Source organism: Coffea arabica, chromosome 3c (assembly GCF_036785885.1).
Source record: "Coffea arabica cultivar ET-39 chromosome 3c, Coffea Arabica ET-39 HiFi, whole genome shotgun sequence".
Classification (NCBI taxonomy): Eukaryota; Viridiplantae; Streptophyta; class Magnoliopsida; order Gentianales; family Rubiaceae; genus Coffea; species Coffea arabica.
In genome coordinates, this window is record NC_092314.1 from 29,697,593 (window position 1) to 29,716,623 (window position 19,031).

The following is a 19,031-nucleotide window of genomic DNA, read 5'->3' on the forward strand; positions in this document are numbered from 1 at the left end:
TCGAGTATTACCTTGTAGTCCGGCTACGTCCGGATGGGTGGAGTCCGGCCAATGGTCGGATGGGTGGAGTCCGGTCAACGTCCGGAAAAGGGGATGAACGAACAAAAGGATGAACGAGGGATTCTACTTACAAAAAATGTATTTTCAAACGATTGGAGGAATAAGGGGAAATGTCAGGGGAACGACCGAACAAACGAATAGCTCCATGTGAGCCCGTATCCTTTTAATGAATGTTACTATCGCTTTCCATTGTAAATGTTCCTTGAATTATTAATACTCCATGTTTAATGTATTGAATTGATTGTTGATTATCTGTTCGGAACCTCACTGAGCTTTTAGCTCAACCCTTTAGTTTTGTTTTCCTTAACAGGGGACGGCGAGCAGGATGAGAGCATAGACTAGCCTAGTCTAGGTATTTTGTTTCTTTTGTAATGGTTCTCGCCCTAGTGCTTGGCACGGGCTGGTTGTATGGTGAAGTGAGAACCTTTGTACATTTGATGGCTGTACTTCCTTTTGAGATAGCAATATATATAAGTTCCGCTTTAAGTTTGGATTGCTGCCCTATTTATTCTTGTGATTTATTCTGGATTTGATTAAGGAACGACTGAGTCCCGGCGAGAGCCGGGCAGGCGACTCGCCAAACCCTTTGGTTCGCCTTAGGGGGAGGTGGGGCCGTCACAGGTGGTATCAGAGCTTAGGCTTCAGATTCATGTAGTGTATCCTAGGCTTGAAGTTTAGGATGCCAGACTGTGGGATTTGATTTGATTCGATTTGACTTGAGAGTTAAGCGATTGAGGGATAAAACCTATAGCTGCTTCGCGTGGTTTCGGCACGGAGTGACCCTGGACTAAGTGGTGAATAAGTATGAGGGACTAAGTGAATCTATGAATTGCGAATGTTATAGGCCTTAAATCTTTCTCATGGTATCTGAGGATCATAGATAGGTATGTTAGGTAGGAATTCCGATTGTAGATAGTTTACTCTTGGGACTGCAGCTCGAGATGTGGATTATCTTATTTCGGATTCTTGTGCCTGAGTACTCCAGAGTTGAGGCGCTGCTAAGTACTTGAGACTTGCATTTTGGGAACATGAACAGGCTTTGTCTGACTAGAATGAGCGCAAGACGTTAGTAAGTGACGTGAGGGACATCTAGTTTGGATAGTAAGTGATGTGAGGGACTGGACGGGCTGATACTGGGACGACTTCGCCTTTTCCTTTTGATTTACCTGTATATTGTTACTACATGACGTTAGTATACATGTGTGTACATGGTTATCTGTCCAACTTGATATGTATTTGTGTATTTGCTTATCCGTCTTCTTGATATGGCATGTTATGTGCGTATATGTTTATTGGTGTATTTGGAATGCTAGAATTTGTTACTGTAGTCAATTTACCGTGTTTATTTACTAAATTACCTTTTTGGGGAAAAGAAAAGAAAAGAAAGAGGGAAAACATATATATGGACGGGAGACGTAGTCGTGGACGTGGAACTAGTCGTGGCCGTAGAGCTAGGCAAGCTCAAGAACCGAGAGAAGAAAGAGAAACAGTGGCCGAGCAAGAACAGGGACCGAGGGTTGAGGCTGGAGATCAAATGGCAACGGCGATGCAACAAATGACAAATATCCTGGCACGACTGGTCGATCAACAGGGTCAAATGCCAGTGAATCAACCCCGAAATCCTGAGATCGGAGAGCATAAGGCTCTTGAGAGATTCCAAAAGTTTCTACCTCCGAAATTTCAAGGAGGGCCTGATCCGGATATAGTTGAGCAGTGGTTGGAGGCAATGATTAATATCTTCGTGGCTTTGAATTACATGGAGCAAAGACAAGTAAATTTTGCTGTATTTCAATTCAAAGGACCAGCCCGCGCGTGGTGGAATGTAATTAAAGCTAAGTGGGAAAGAGAACAGACGGTATGGACATGGGCGAACTTTGTAAGGGAATTTAACGAAAAGTATCTCCCACCTTTAGTCCAAGAAAGGAGAGAGGACGAATTTATTGGGTTGCGTCAGGGAACCCTAAGTGTGGCCGAATATGAGACCAAATTTACTAGACTATCTAAATTCGCTTCCGAATTGGTGGTTACGGAGCGACGGAGAATAAGACGATTTATACAATGACTAAATTTGGAAATCCAGGAGGCATTAGCGGCAGTTCAAGTTAATACGTTTACAGAGGCTCTTGAGAAGGCCCAAAGAATTGAGAATGTGAAAGCCCAAGTAAAAGCCTGTCAAACGCGAAAAAGAGATACATCCAATAGCATACCTGAGGAATCCAGAGAAAAGACAATGCTCTCCAAAGTGCAAAAAGTGAACCATTCACCTCGCCCACCTTGGACATTAAGAGTATTAGATGAAAGGTCTATGAAAGGAAGTCAGATCGGATCAAAGGACATTTCTCGAGAAGATCCAACAGTAGCTCCTCGATTGGCCTGTGGATACTGTGGAAAGGCAAATCACACTAAGAATGATTGCTGGCGGAAAAGGGGAAAATGTTTGATTTGTGGGAGTAGCAATCATCAACTTAGCAATTGCCCGAAAAAACAGCCACGAGAGGGTAGTACTCAACAAGTGGAAGGAACCAAACTGAAACAACCTCATGAAAGAGGAAATCGAACAAAAGTATCAACACAAGTTTATGCCGTAGATCAGCAACAAGTTCTGGGGTCCTCCGAGGCGACGGAAGGTATGAATTTCGAGGTCGAAATTCTTTTAAGGGGGAGAGAGTGTGAGGACTCGCAAATTTCTTATATTTTTCTCAAAAATGCCTTTTTATTTAGAAATTATTCCTTTATTATAGCCCTACTACCCAATCATTCTCCAATAAGTGCAAATGAATCTAGAAAGTAGGGTTTCACTCTTCGTTTTCAAAATTGGAGCAAATTAGGGTTTTCACGATTTTCGCCGGATCATTTTTCGGTACGGAGCGAGGATCAAATTTGGTGATTAAAAGTGAATTTTAAGTGAGAAATAATATGTGATTAGGAGCAATGATATAAGGTTAGTGAATAGGAAGTAAAAACCCTAGTACGGGTGTTTTAAAGAAAAACGGTGTGAACCGACGTGTACCGCACACTACCGATTGAACACACCACTGGACCACCACTTTCTTACCACATGAGCTCATTGATATTTGAGCAAAATATCCCTTCATTTCCAGCTGCCTTTGACCGAAATTTGTGGCCAAAAATGTAAGGGAGAGAGAGAAAAATTTGCATGGCTTTGGTGGCGCCAAGTGTCACCACCTCATGGCTCCTTAATTAATTTTTTTTTCTTGCCTTTTTATCCTTCACTTCAGCCATCTTTCTTCTTCATTTTTTCTGGTCTTGGCCAAGCAAGAGAGAGAGAAAGGGAGAGCAAGAGAAAACAAATTCCTTCTTGATTTACACCAACCAAGTGCTAAAATCGAATTCTAAACCGATTGATTGTAAGTTTGGAAGCTTGGGAAGCTAAGGGAACCAAAAACTTCAAGAAATAGTGGAGGATCACTCTTGCAAGCCTTCTTTTTGAGGTATAAAATCTGATCTATGGCTTTGATCCTTTTATTCTTGTTTAAGATGTTAAATAGTCCATGTTTTGGGTTTGATTACAAGTGATGCAAGTTGTTGTGGTGATTTTTGGATGAAATATGTAAGTTAGAGTTTGATTAATTTCTGCCTAAACTTGTTGTATAGTTAGTATATGTTGTATATAAGGTTATATAGGGGGTTTTGGTAGCAAGTGTAGCAAGAAATTAAGAAAACTATCATTGAAACCAAAAGATTTCAAATTTCTGGAAATTTTCATCCTATTCTGTCCGAATTTGAATCCCTATGTTAGAGGCCGAATTGGCCTTAGGTCAAAGAAGGAAAGTTGTAGAGAATGGTATTTTATAGGTGCCTACAAAATTTCAGCTCAATCGGAGCAACATAAGACGTGAAAAGTCCAAAATACCCTTACTATTTTAAGTATTTCCCAAGCAGTCCGTGTGATCAGTTAAGTCCAGTTTATCACGTTTTTCGACTAGGATCCATTCTGATTTAGCTTTTTGCCAAAACATGAAAGTTGTAGTATTCTGAATTAGCTTTCAAATGCCTCTAAGAACACCTGATTCGGACTTGTGTACTCTGAGATATGTCCATTACAGTGTTCTGCGTTTAAACAGCCGATGAATTGGTTTCTGGTTTAGTAATTTGAGAATTTGACTAAGTTACATTAGGAACTGTGTAACGACCCCATTTTCCCCTAAGGCGAACCAGAGGGGTCAACGGGCCGCCTGCCCAGCTCTCGCCAGGACTCAGTCAATCACTACAGTTCTCCAATAAATTACAATATGAAATCCAAATATATACATCACATTCTCTATGAATTACGTATCACACACCCAGCGGGATGTCCACGTACATCCATTCAAGTCCAATCAATTAATACAAACCCTAATACTAAGCTATTACACAAGAGGCAATCCAAATTCAAACCGTACAAGGTATAATCCATCCATTCCAATTCCAAACAGTCAACCTAGCTCAACTATTATACAAAACGGATTCAAAACTGAGCTATACAAGATACATTCCATCTGGTCATAAATACAACGTAATACAAACGCCTCCTTTGTCTCGGTTCCTGTGGGGAGAAGAAAACATTTGGGGGTGAGCTAGAAGCTCAGCGAGTGAACAGTAAATCAGTAATCAAATAATCTTAACAATAATGGATTTAGATGCTATCATGAATTAACGATCAAATGTGCGTATAATGCTCTTTGGAGCCAGTGAAAATCCTTGTACTTAAATCCAACTCTCCCTTTGATCAAGTAACCAGATGAACAGAAATAAGGAGCCATCATGCTCCAAAGAATGCATAAACAGTAGCGGAGACATTGGTTTTAAGCACAAGATTTTCCCACGAACTTATTGGAGCCAAAATGTTATGGCACACACACATACACAATGAGATGCAGTCGTGTAATCAATGCAAGAATTATTTCAAAAGTAACTTTCGGAGTAATAGTTAAGGTTCACTCACCAAACCACAGCTCAGGAACCATCCATAGTACCTCATTGCCTTGCACAAGTCGGAGTCCTAAATTACAAATAACAAGTCAAATAAAAGGAATTCTAACTTAACAAGTTCCTGCCACCTTTTGGCGTTTCAATCATAATGGAAGCTACACTTATCCGGCTGACACAAATCTTATGGCGTTACGAAGCTAAGACATATACCAACATTTCTTATGAAGACCTCCAAGGCCAAATTATACATTTTCAGGGTCAAATATCGAAATCTAGGAGAAAGAGCGAAAACTGTCATAAAACAGGGGTTACGGGGCAGTCATGGGTAATTCAGTCAATTCACAAGCTACAGTACTCCAATCAATCTGAAATTTTGCAGGCAAGTAGTCAACTCATATATCTACAGGTTTCATGTTTTGAGCAAGAGTTGATTCGGTCTACAGTACAGAGAAAGTGACAGTCCAAGTTCAGTCCAGAAACAGGGAAAAACTGAAATTACTTTTCTTGCACCAACCTTTGCACATGACTATCACGAATCACAATTAAGGCTAGAAAGCCCCACTTAACATGAGACTAGCCTATACCAATCATGTACATGCCAAAACAAGGATGAATTAACTTAAACAAAATTTATAAATGTCCCTAATATGGAACTTAATCCTCCCAATGTCCAAATCACAAGAATTTCCATAAAATGAATCAAAATCAATTCAAATGCAAAACCAACACATACTCTCACGAATTGGGCGGCATAACCCCTAGATTTTGCACATTCCCATCCTACCATTCAAATACCAATTCTCATAACAATTAACCATAGTCACCCATATGGTTCATAAACAATACCATACATTCAATTAAGCCATAATTTCCTTCATTCGAAGCCAATTAAAAGCTTAAAGCCAACCTTAGAAAAATCCCCAAATTGAAACCCTAGAAACCGGAAATTCACTTCACATACGGAAATTTTCTGCAATAACCATAAATAACGTACGAGAGCTTCCATTAACACCATTTAAACCACTAATCCAAATCCAATCCAAGACTTTCATATAAAATCATAAAAATACCCAATAAATCAGAAAATCACCATAATTTCCTTAAACCCATGGAATACTCCACAATATAACACATTCCACCTCTACAAGTTACTAATATAGCATTATCAAAACAAGAAAGACCTTCCTTAAACATCTTACCTCACAAATTCAAGAAGCTATCAACATGGAGCACCCCATCCAAATCCAATCCATCAAGAGCCTTAGTCCACCATAGTGAGCCCTTGTGTGAAGTATTGTCCAAAATCATTGGTGAAAACTCAAGATTTTGGTAGAAATTAAAACTAGAAAATGGAAGAGTTTTTTCTTCTCTCAAGAGCTCGGTTGAGCTAGGACCAAAAATGAGATATTTTGGGTGCAAAACAAGATAAAAAGGTGCAGAAACAGTCGGTCAAACATGACAGCCGAAGCTGCCACGTCAGAATCCGGCCAGGATCTGGCCGGATTTCCGGCCGGATTCTTGGCCGGATTCAAGGCCGAGAGCTCCTCCATTTTTTTCAAAACGGCCGGGCAATCCGGCCAGCTATCTGGCCAGAAACTGGCCGGATTTCCGGCCGGATTTGGCCCCCTTCACATTTCCAAAATTTGTTTTCTTTTCGTTTCCAAGTTCCAACATCGCACTCCTCCGTTCGTCCAACAAAGATTCATAAAATGAAAACCCTAATTTTTGGGGCGTCACAAACTGGACTAAGTGACCTTCATGAATGTTGTAACTCTGTGTCTTAGCTTCGAAACAGCATAGGTTTTGTCTCAATCCGATAAGCGTAACTTCGGATATGTTATTTCCGCATTCGTACGTCAAATCTGTCTTGTGCTAAGTTGAATTTCTGCACTTGTGATTGTTGTAATTCTTATTCTTATGATATTGTGAGCCTATGGAACGGCTCTTGACTTGAATTGCTTATGAGTGATGTTGGGTTGTGGTTGAGGAAAAATAATGAAGCCAAAATGGCTGGAAAATTAGGTAAACACAAAGGGCGTGCTGCCCAAATTTTCGCTCGAGGGTTAGGTTTCTATTTGAACTTGTATACTTTTGTTTGGCCAATACCATGACCGGTTTTCCATTTTAAAACATGATTTTTCATCCTGGGGTTCAAACAACCCTCTTCTTACTTGAAAGTCATCTTTACACGTTTTACTCCTAATTTGTCGGGTTTCTTTGTTTCCCTTAAATGTTTTGCTCGATAAACTGTAATATGTTCTCTTGTTCAACCTTAGGTTTCATTGGTGACTAAGGGTAATATCCGGAAGGATATTTTACACGTTATTTTGCATATCTAGGTGAGTGTTCCTTGTTTGTTATATTCTCCCGGACTTCATGACTTGTTGTTGTTGTTTGATAATGTGTTAAGTGCTTTCAAGGATTTCTAAAACGAGTTTTCTAGGCGAGCGTGTACTTTATCGCGCTCGACCTTAATGAAACGTGAAATTTTCAATGATTTAATGATGGAAACATTAGTTGCGCATGATGTAAGCCTTTTGGCTGAATTGGGCCCTGCCCTTCGTTACCGATCGACTCGAGTCAGAAGCGGACTCGGTCGGGCGATATGGTGACCCTGGGTGAATTTGGTATACTCGAGTATTACCTTGTAGTCCGGCTACGTCCGGATGGGTGGAGTCCGGCCAATGGTCGGATGGGTGGAGTCCGGTCAACGTCCGGAAAAGGGGATGAACGAACAAAAGGATGAACGAGGGATTCTACTTACAAAAAATGTATTTTCAAACGATTGGAGGAATAAGGGGAAATGTCAGGGGAACGACCGAACAAACGAATAGCTCCATGTGAGCCCGTATCCTTTTAATGAATGTTACTATCGCTTTCCATTGTAAATGTTCCTTGAATTATTAATACTCCATGTTTAATGTATTGAATTGATTGTTGATTATCTGTTCGGAACCTCACTGAGCTTTTAGCTCACCCCTTTAGTTTTGTTTTCCTTAACAGGGGACGGCGAGCAGGATGAGAGCATAGACTAGCCTAGTCTAGGTATTTTGTTTCTTTTGTAATGGTTCTCGCCCTAGTGCTTGGCACGGGCTGGTTGTATGGTGAAGTGAGAACCTTTGTACATTTGATGGCTGTACTTCCTTTTGAGATAGCAATATATATAAGTTCTGCTTTAAGTTTGGATTGCTGCCCTATTTATTCTTGTGATTTATTCTGGATTTGATTAAGGAACGACTGAGTCCCGGCGAGAGCCGGGCAGGCGACTCGCCAAACCCTTTGGTTCGCCTTAGGGGGAGGTGGGGCCGTCACAGCTAAGTTCTAGTTACATTTGTATATTTCTGCAAGGCAACTAATGTGACCATTTTACCATTCGAAAGCATGAAACCCCAAATGTTCTTTATGCCTTTCCTATGAATACAAGTGAATTATTTTTAAGCGAGGCTCTAAGTGTGGAAGTTAACGTATTTTGTCTTCCTTTCGCATGCTTTATAGTGAAGACATTTAGCCTATACTATTTCGTTGAAAATGAGTTGATTTTGAACCACGTGAACAAATTTATTTATCAAGTTGGGTTATAAAGTGTTCTAGTTAGGTATTTTCCGTCGGAAACTTATTAACCTTTTTGGAGTTAGTTTTGTACTTAATTTACCAACCCTAGTTATTTCATCCACTGGCCCTAATGGACTCCTTTCACTTTAAAGTCACCTTTATCTGTTTTACTCGCTTTACTCGTACTTAGCCGAATTCCTTGATTTCACTTACTTGTTTTGCTATATGACTTGTAATATTCTTTTCGTTAAATCTTAGGTTTTCTCGGTGACCGAGGGTAATATCTGGAAGAATATTTTGCATGTTATTTTGCGTAATTAGGTGAGTGTTCCTTGTTTGTTATGTTTCATGATGGTATGGCTTGTATGAATGATTGATAAATGTTAAATGCTTTCAATAATTGCTAAAACGAGTTTTTGAGGCAAGTGTGTACTTTATCGCACTCGGCCTAAATGATTGTGAAAGTTTCAATGATTGAACGATTGAAATGTTATTTGTGCATGAATGTAAGCCTTTGGGCTGAACTGGCCATTGCCCCTTGTTACCGGTCGTCTCGAGCCAGAAGCGGACTCGGTCGGGCGATTAGGGACTTGGGTGAACGTTTCGGTATACTCGAGTATTACCTTGTAGGTTGGTGGAGCCTGGCCAAAAGCCAGGGACGGGGTGAATGAATGAATGAACGAATGAATGAATGAGGGTTTTACTTATATAAAATGCATTTTTCAAATGATTGGAGACATAAGGGAATGAAAGGAGAATGAATGAATGAACGAATGAACGAATGAACGAATGGCTCCTTGTGAGCCCGTATCCTTTTCATGAATATGTTTATCGCTTTATTTGTACTTGTAACTTGAATTGTTGTTTATATGTATTGAATGCATTGATTCTCTTCTTGCCTATGTGTGCGGAACCTCACTGAGCTTTTCAGCTCATTCCTTTAGTTTTTGTTTTCCTTAGCAGGGGAAGACGTGCAAGGACGGAAGCTACTTATAGACTAGCCGGTCTAGAACTTTTGACTTTTTTTTTATGGTTCTCGCCCCAATGTTTGGTGGGCTAGTTGTATGGAGAATAGAGAACCTTTGTACATACGTTGTATTGCTTTTGGGATGGTTATGTATATAAGTTTACGTTTAAGTTTGGAAATATTGTTATTTCGTTTGCTTTGTGGGTTTTATTGCCCTTTTTTTATAGTGACTGACTGAGTCCCGGCGAGAGCTAGGCAGGCGGTCCGCCGAACCCTTTGGTTCGCCTTAGGGGGAGGTGGGGTCGTTACAGTTGGTATCAGAGCCTGCTTCGCGTGGTCTCTGTGTAACGGCCCCACCTCCCCCTAAGGCGAACCAGAGGGTTCGGCGGGCCGCCTGCCCAACTCTCGCCGGGACTCAATCGCTCACTACAGTCCTCAACCCAATTACAATATAAATCTCAAAATTACATCAAATTCTCCAATTATTACATATTACAAATGCAGCGGAAAACTGATTCCAATCGTGGAACGTATACTTACATCCATATCAATTTCAAATATTTATACAAGACCAACTCGTACATAAAATAGATCCAAACTTAAACTGTACACGATATAAGCCATCCAGTCACGTGAATAAGCACTCCAAGCTTTCCTTCGCCTTGAGCCCTGTGGGGGGGGAAATAAAACATTTTTGGGGTGAGCTAGAAGCTCAGCGAGTAACCATTAAAATCAGTAATCAATTCAGTTTCACAGTCGTTCATTTCAGTGATGTCATGATTTCAAGATCAAATGTACACTTATTGCTCTCGTGAGCCAGCGAAATCGTTGTACTTAAACACCCAACGCTCCAAACAAACATTTAACAGTAAACAGTCAGTGGGGAGCCATTTGCTCCAGATGAACAGTACACAGAGGTGGAGACGTTGGTGTTCAGCACACGAATTCCAAGCACTCATTTAAGCCAAAACATGTCATGGGCCACATGCAAGCACTCATGATATGCAATCAAGTAAATAGTGCAAGAAACGGTTCATAAGAAGTTTTAACAATAGTTTGGGGTCACTCACCTCCACGGCTCAGAAACCATCCATCATATAACATTGCCTTGCTCAAATCCAAGCCTTAGATCACAAACCCAATGCAAACAAGTCCCTTCAAAGTTCGGACAGCACTTCCCCTACATTTGCTAACTTTTCCAGCCATCATGGCTTCATTATTACTTCAGCCAGTCCCAAAGTCACACAAATAAGTTCATCTAATATCCATTCAGCAAGCTCCAAGTAGTACAAAGACAAGTCAAGCTAGGGAAAAGTCCGGAAATGAAGGTTAAGCTCAAAACCAGAAAAACAGTTTTGACGTCATTTTGCGGTAATGGTACCAAAGGCGCTACGATTGTCGGATGGGGGTGTAAGACCCACCATTTCGAAGCTAAGAACCAGGGCTACAGCAATGTAGAAGGTCACTCAGTCCAGATCGTAGCACAACTAGGTCGAAAATGCAGAATACCACAACCTGAACCGTAATTACAGGTTTACAAATCACACAAAACTGTAATCAGTACAACTCGGTCTATACAGGTCCAAATGCATTGATTCCAAAGGCATATGGTAGCTAAGACATTCAGCTACATTTCATCAGAAGACACCAACATCCAAATCCAAAGCAATTCCAGTCAAAATGGCCAATTACAAGTGCAGTTTTCGCATTCTGATCAACCCAGAACAGCAACAGTAAAAACGCCATATCTCACTCTACACTAATCCAAATGACCTGAAATTTTGCAGGCACCTCAAACACATCAATACCTACAACTTTTATGTTTTAATCCAAGGCCAATTCGGCGTCTAACATGGTGTAATAAATTCGGGCAAAATGTAGCTTCATGAACCCTAACTTTCCAAAATTTATTCCAAATCCAAAATTGGTTGCAAATATCAATCATTTCCATCCACTAGAGTCATAACCCCTCATTATCAATCATCATAAACAACCACAACACCATAATCCAATTAAACCAGAAAAATCATCAATAAAATCAAAACTTCACCAAATCACTTCAAACCAAGATAAAACCAGAAATTTCAGCACTTTAATCACTACTAATCATATCTTAAGCATCAATAGGTGTAGGTGGAAGTTTAAGCTTCACTTACCAAGTAAACAAGAGAGGGGAAGATGTTGGACACCTTAGCTCTTCCAAAAAACTTCACTAAAGCACTCACTATCACTAAAAGGAAAGATTGTATGGAGTAAAAACTAATTCAAACCCTTGGTTTGGTTGATTTGAGCCACTTGGAAGCTTGAAATGTTGAAGAACTTCCTTCCTTCTTGCAAGAGAGAGAGCCGGCCAACACAAGGTAAGAAAATGGTAATTTTTGTGAATTTTTGAGATATTTACTTAATTGGGTCAAAAGTCAAAATAGTGAATAGTGTTCTTAAGTCAAAACCAATGATATTGTGACACTTGTCACTATCATAAATGCAATCTTATCTTTTCTTTTACCTCTCACATCAATCATTTCACCCACTCTACTTATCTCTTAACACCCGATAAATTATACACAGTATCCGAAACTTAACCTTATTGGCCGAATTTTTCCGAACTTTTCGCACTAGTGGGTCCCACGTCCATTATATACTCTTAATTTTCCAAAAACTCTCCAAGGCTAGAAAAATCATCTAAAAACTATAATTACTCATAAAAATTCCTCAGGAAAATTTCCTAAGCCAGGAAATGCAGAAAACATGCTATTAAAGGAAATAAAACCCTCGAAAAAGATTAGGGTTTCTACGGGTTCTCAAACTCTTTTTTTTTTTCGGGGCGTCACAATCTCCCCTCCTTAAAAGAATGTCGTCCTCGACATTCCCTCTTGTACTAATCAAGTCAAGTCAACCCGCAAGAATCACTAATATTTCAAACCAAGCCCACAGTCCGGCATCCTAAACTTCAAGTCTAGGATACACTACAGAGATCTGAAGCCTAAGCTCTGATACCACTTGTAACGGCCCCACCTCCCCCTAAGGCGAACCAGAGGGTTCGGCGGGCCGCCTGCCCAGCTCTCGCCGGGACTCAATCGCTCACTACAGTCCTCAACCCAATTACAATATAAATCTCAAAATTACATCAAATTCTCCAATGATTACATATTACAAATGCAGCGGAAAACTGATTCCAATCGTGGAACGTATACTTACATCCATATCAATTTCAAATATTTATACAAGACCAACTCGTACATAAAATAGATCCAAACTTAAACTGTACACGATATAAGCCATCCAGTCACGTGAATAAGCACTCCAAGCTTTCCTTCGCCTTGAGCCCTGTGGGGGGGGAAATAAAACATTTTTGGGGTGAGCTAGAAGCTCAGCGAGTAACCATTAAAATCAGTAATCAATTCAGTTTCACAGTCGTTCATTTCAGTGATGTCATGATTTCAAGATCAAATGTACACTTATTGCTCTCGTGAGCCAGCGAAATCGTTGTACTTAAACACCCAACGCTCCAAACAAACATTTAACAGTAAACAGTCAGTGGGGAGCCATTTGCTCCAGATGAACAGTACACAGAGGTGGAGACGTTGGTGTTCAGCACACGAATTCCAAGCACTCATTTAAGCCAAAACATGTCATGGGCCACATGCAAGCACTCATGATATGCAATCAAATAAATAGTGCAAGAAACGGTTCATAAGAAGTTTTAACAATAGTTTGGGGTCACTCACCTCCACGGCTCAGAAACCATCCATCATATAACATTGCCTTGCTCAAATCCAAGCCTTAGATCACAAACCCAATGCAAACAAGTCCCTTCAAAGTTCGGACAGCACTTCCCCTACATTTGCTAACTTTTCCAGCCATCATGGCTTCATTATTACTTCAGCCAGTCCCAAAGTCACACAAATAAGTTCATCTAATATCCATTCAGCAAGCTCCAAGTAGTACAAAGACAAGTCAAGCTAGGGAAAAGTCCGGAAATGAAGGTTAAGCTCAAAACCAGAAAAACAGTTTTGACGTCATTTTGCGGTAATGGTACCAAAGGCGCTACGATTGTCGGATGGGGGTGTAAGACCCACCATTTCGAAGCTAAGAACCAGGGCTACAGCAATGTAGAAGGTCACTCAGTCCAGATCGTAGCACAACTAGGTCGAAAATGCAGAATACCACAACCTGAACCGTAATTACAGGTTTACAAATCACACAAAACTGTAATCAGTACAACTCGGTCTATACAGGTCCAAATGCATTGATTCCAAAGGCATATGGTAGCTAAGACATTCAGCTACATTTCATCAGAAGACACCAACATCCAAATCCAAAGCAATTCCAGTCAAAATGGCCAATTACAAGTGCAGTTTTCGCATTCTGATCAACCCAGAACAGCAACAGTAAAAACGCCATATCTCACTCTACACTAATCCAAATGACCTGAAATTTTGCAGGCACCTCAAACACATCAATACCTACAACTTTTATGTTTTAAGCCAAGGCCAATTCGGCGTCTAACATGGTGTAATAAATTCGGGCAAAATGTAGCTTCATGAACCCTAACTTTCCAAAATTTATTCCAAATCCAAAATTGGTTGCAAATATCAATCATTTCCATCCACTAGAGTCATAACCCCTCATTATCAATCATCATAAACAACCACAACACCATAATCCAATTAAACCAGAAAAATCATCAATAAAATCAAAACTTCACCAAATCACTTCAAACCAAGATAAAACCAGAAATTTCAGCACTTTAATCACTACTAATCATATCTTAAGCATCAATAGGTGTAGGTGGAAGTTTAAGCTTCACTTACCAAGTAAACAAGAGAGGGGAAGATGTTGGACACCTTAGCTCTTCCAAAAAACTTCACTAAAGCACTCACTATCACTAAAAGGAAAGATTGTATGGAGTAAAAACTAATTCAAACCCTTGGTTTGGTTGATTTGAGCCACTTGGAAGCTTGAAATGTTGAAGAACTTCCTTCCTTCTTGCAAAAGAGAGAGCCGGCCAACACAAGGTAAGAAAATGGTAATTTTTGTGAATTTTTGAGATATTTACTTAATTGGGTCAAAAGTCAAAATAGTGAATAGTGTTCTTAAGTCAAAACCAATGATATTGTGACACTTGTCACTATCATAAATGCAATCTTATCTTTTCTTTTACCTCTCACATCAATCATTTCACCCACTCTACTTATCTCTTAACACCCGATAAATTTTACACAGTATCCGAAACTTAACCTTATTGGCCGAATTTTTCCGAACTTTTCGCACTAGTGGGTCCCACGTCCATTATATACTCTTAATTTTCCAAAAACTCTCCAAGGCTAGAAAAATCATCTAAAAACTATAATTACTCATAAAAATTCCTCAGGAAAATTTTCTAAGCCAGGAAATGCAGAAAACATGCTATTAAAGGAAATAAAACCCTCGAAAAAGATTAGGGTTTCTACGGGTTCTCAAACTCTTTTTTTTTTCGGGGCGTCACACTCTGCGCGGAGTGAGCCTGGACTGAGTGTTGAATAGGTATAATGGACTAAGTGCTCGTTTGAGCATAAGCTATCTCTTATGGTATCTGAGGACCATAGATAGGTACGTCTGGTAGGAATTCCGATTGTAGATGGTTTACTCTTGGGACTGGCCAGCTCGAGAGGTGAATTATCTTATCTCGGATTCTCGTACCCGAGTACTCCAGAGTGGAGATGATGTTAAGTATATGAGCTTTATATGTTGGGACCATGAACAGGCTTGGTCCGACTAGAATGAATATAAGAGGTCGGCGGATATCTGGATTGATTAGAAAATGACGTGAGGGACTGGACGGGGTTACCTTAGCTGAGACGGGGACGACACATCACCACCTTGTTTGATTCGCCCGTGTATTCTTATTATATGACGTCCATTGCTGTAATTGTGCACATGAATATTTTTCCTGACTTGATGTGTACTTGTGTAATTGATCATCTATTTTCTTGAAATGTGGAGCATGTGCATATATGTTTACTTGTGTATTTGGTGCCTCAATTTTGGTTACTTTTGAGTCATCTTATTGCATTTATTCATTAAACTACTGTTGGAAAAAAAAGAGGGAAGGAAAAATATGGACGGGAGACGTAGTCAGGGACGTGGTCGAGGTCGTGGAACTAAACGGACCCCAGAACCTAGAGCAGAAAGGGAAACGTCCGCTGAACAAGAACAAGAACCTAGAGTTGAGGCCGGGGACCAAATGGCGACGGCAATTCAACAGATGGCAACCATTTTGACAAGGTTGGTGGACCAACAAGGCCAAATGTGACGCCCCGAAAAAAAAAATGAATTTGAGAACCCGGAAATTTTCTAATTTTCTAGGGTTTATTTTTTTAACGCCCGCCTTTTCCATATTTTCTTGATTAGAAAAATTCCCCAGATAAAGTTTATGAGCAAAAATAGTTTTAAAATGGTTTTTCTAGTATCGGTTAGTTTTTGAGAAATTAAAAGCGTATTCTGGACGTGGGACCCGCAAGTGCGGTAAATGCATTATAATTTTTGACAACTTGTTAGAATTTTGTATTAAGTGATATTATTTTCCAAGGTGTTAAGATATTTGTATTGGAGAGACAAAAAGATAAGGTTTAAACCAAAAGGTGACAAGTGTCACCATATGATTAATTCTTACTTTTGACTACTATTCATGCCTTTACCAATTTAAGCAAAAATTGACTAAAACTATCTTCATTTTCTCCTCTCTTGGCTGAAATTCTTGAAGAGCAAAAGAAAGAAAAGCTCTCAATTTCTTCCTTCTATTTCTTGCTCAATCTTCAAATGCAACCAATAAAACTCCAAATCATTCCATAAAATCTCTTTGCTAAGTGATCTTGAGCTTGGTTGTGAAGTTGTTTGGAAAGCTAAGGTGATTTGTTGCTCTATCTCTTGTATGGCTAAGGTGAGTAGTGGATGAACACCTCTCCTCCCTCTAATGATGTTAAATTCATGCTTGGTGATAGTATGAGATGCAATTTCATGGATTATTTCTTGAGTTTGGTTGAATTGGTGAAGTTTTATTATTTTTGGGGATTTTTCTGTTTTCATATGGATATGATTAGGTGGTCATGTATGATGATTGGAAATGATGTTTAATGACTCTAGGAGGTGGAAAAAGTGATTAAGTGCAATCAATTTCTGTTTTGGAAGAAATTTCAGAAAATTAGGTTTTGTAGTTCTTCATTCTGCCCGAATTTATTGCACCATGTTATAGGCCGAATTGGCCTTTCCTTAAAACATGAAAGTTGTAGGTATTGATGAGTTTGAAGTGCCTGCAAAATTTCAGGTCATTTGGATTAGTGTAGAGTGAGATATGTCGATTTTACTGTTGCTGTTCTGGGTTGATCAGAATGCGAAAACTGCACTAGTAATTGGCTATTTTGACTGGAATTGGTTTGGATTTTGTTGTTGATGTCTTCTGATGAAATGTATCTGAATTTCTTAGCTACCATATGCCTTTGGAATCAATGCATTTGGACCTGTATAGACTGAGTTGTGTTCATTACAGCATAGTGCGATTTGGGAACCTGCAATTACGGTTCAGGTTGTGGTATTCTGCATTTTTGACCTAGTTGTGCTAGGATTTGGACTGAGTGGCCTTCTACATTGTTGTAACCCTATCTCTTATCTTCGAAACGGTGGGTCTTGCACCTTCATCCGACAATTGTAGTGCCTTTGGTACCATTACCGCAAAATGACGTCAAAACTGTTTTTCTGGTTTTGAGCTTAACTTTCATTTCCAAACTTTTCCCTAGTTTGACTTGTACTAGTACTACTTGGAGTTTGCTGAATGGATATTGGATGAACTTGTTATTGTGTGTGTACCTTTGGGTTGGAATGAGGAAATCATGAAGCCATGACGGCTGGAAAAGTAAGCAAATTTAGGGGAAGTGCTGTCCGAACTTTTAAAGGATTTGTTTGCATTGAGTTTGTGATCTAAGACTTGGGTTTGAGCAAGGCAATGATACATGATGGATGATTTCTGAGCCATGGAGGTGAGTGACCTCAAACTATTTCTGAAGTTATTTATGAACCGTTTCCTGCATTATTTACTTTTGAACTGTTTCCAAAGTTACTTTTGTACCGTTTTCTTGCATTATTTACCTTTAAACTGTTTCCAAAGTTGCTGTTGAACTGTTTTCTTGCATATCATGCGTGCTTGCATATGAGTGTTCCTTGTTTACTGTATTTCTTGACTTATTGGCTTGTTATTATTGATTGATAATGTGTTAAGTGCTTTCAATGATTGTTAAAACGAGTTTTCTAGGCGAGTGTGTACTTTATCGCACTCGACCTAAATAAATATGAAATTTTCAATGATTAATGATTAAATGCTAGTTGCGCATGAATGTAAGCCGTTTGGCTGAATTGGGCCCTGCCCTTCGTTACCGATCGACTCGAGCCAGAAGCGGACTCGGTCGGGCGATATGGTGACCCTGGGTGAATTTGGTATACTCGAGTATTACCTTGTAGTCCGGCTACGTCCGGATGGGTGGAGTCCGGCTACGTCCGGATGGGTGGAAACCGGCCAACGTCCGGAAAAAAAAAAAGATGAACGAATAAAAAGATGAACGAGGGATTATTTACAAAAAAAATGAACGTATCCTTTTCATGAATGTTACTATCGCTTTCCATTGTACATGTTTCTTGAATTATTGATACTCCATATTTAATGTTTTGTAAATGCTGTAATCGTTTCTGGACTTATCATTTGATTTATGACATCATTGATTTATGACATCATTGAAAAGAAATATTGTTAAACCGATTTGATTACTGATTTTCTGGTTACTCGCTGAGCTTCTAGCTCACCCCAAAAATATTTTATTCCCCTCCACAGGGCTCAAGGCGAAGGCAGGACTTGTTGTGCTTATTCACGTGAATGGATGGCCTATATCTTGTACAGTTTTGGATTTGGAATCATTTGATGTATAGTTGGGAATTAGTTTCCGCTGCATTTGTGACATGTAATTATTGGAGACTTGGATGTATATTTGTGGACCATGTGATGTAATTTTGAGATTTATATTGTAATCTGTTTGAGGAATGTAGTGAACGACTGAGTCCCGGCGAGAGCCGGGCAGGCGGCCCGCCGAACCCTCTGGTTCGCCCTAGGGGAAGGTGGGGTCGTCACACCAAATGCCTGTAAATCAAACCCAGAACCCTGAAATAGGCGAAGATCGGGCTCTAGAGAGGTTTCAGAAGTTTAATCCTCCGAAATTCCTTGGAGGGCCTGATCCGGATATTGCTGAGCAATGGGTAGAGGCCATGGTGAATATATTCACAGCCTTAAACTACACCGAACAAAGGCAAGTGAACTTTGCAGTATTTCAATTTGAGGGACCGGCCCGAGCATGGTGGAATGTAATTCGAGCAAAATGGGAAAGAGAGCAGACTATTTGGACCTGGGCGAACTTTACCAGAGAATTTAATGAAAAGTATCTTCCACCTTTAGTTCAAGAAAGGAGGGAGGAGGAGTTTATTGGGCTACGCCAGGGAA